Genomic DNA, 444 nt, shown 5'->3' with positions numbered 1-444 from the left:
ACAGAGGCTGAAGCCACTCTGTTTCCACAACACGAGCCCTGCTTAGCAACTGCAGTAAATGCAGTAAAACCAGTCAGCTCTCATCTTTCATGTTTTTTTTTTTAAATAAAGCTAACACATCAAAGCTGTCAGACAAAAACTCAGTTTCTCCAAAATGCAACTTAACAAGGGACGTAAAAAAAAAGGTTCAAATTACATCAGATAGCCAACACAGCTTTTTTTTTATGAGCAAAAATATACTGGACAAAATATATATTACTATGTAAAAATGTATTTTGGGAAAATAATTAATTGTTAAATCCTACTTAATTTGGCTGTAAAAAACGATCAAATTAACTATTACAATAACTATACAAAAAAACTATACAAATAACTATATAAATAAATGCATAATGATTAAATGTGTGAGACTTCTCTTTGAGAGATCCTAGTATGTGTAGTTGC

The sequence above is a fragment of the Astyanax mexicanus genome, chromosome 2 (genome assembly GCF_023375975.1).
Source record: "Astyanax mexicanus isolate ESR-SI-001 chromosome 2, AstMex3_surface, whole genome shotgun sequence".
Taxonomy (NCBI): domain Eukaryota; kingdom Metazoa; phylum Chordata; class Actinopteri; order Characiformes; family Acestrorhamphidae; genus Astyanax; species Astyanax mexicanus.
The sequence above is the reverse complement of the archived record's forward strand: the minus strand, read 5'-3'. Positions refer to the sequence as shown.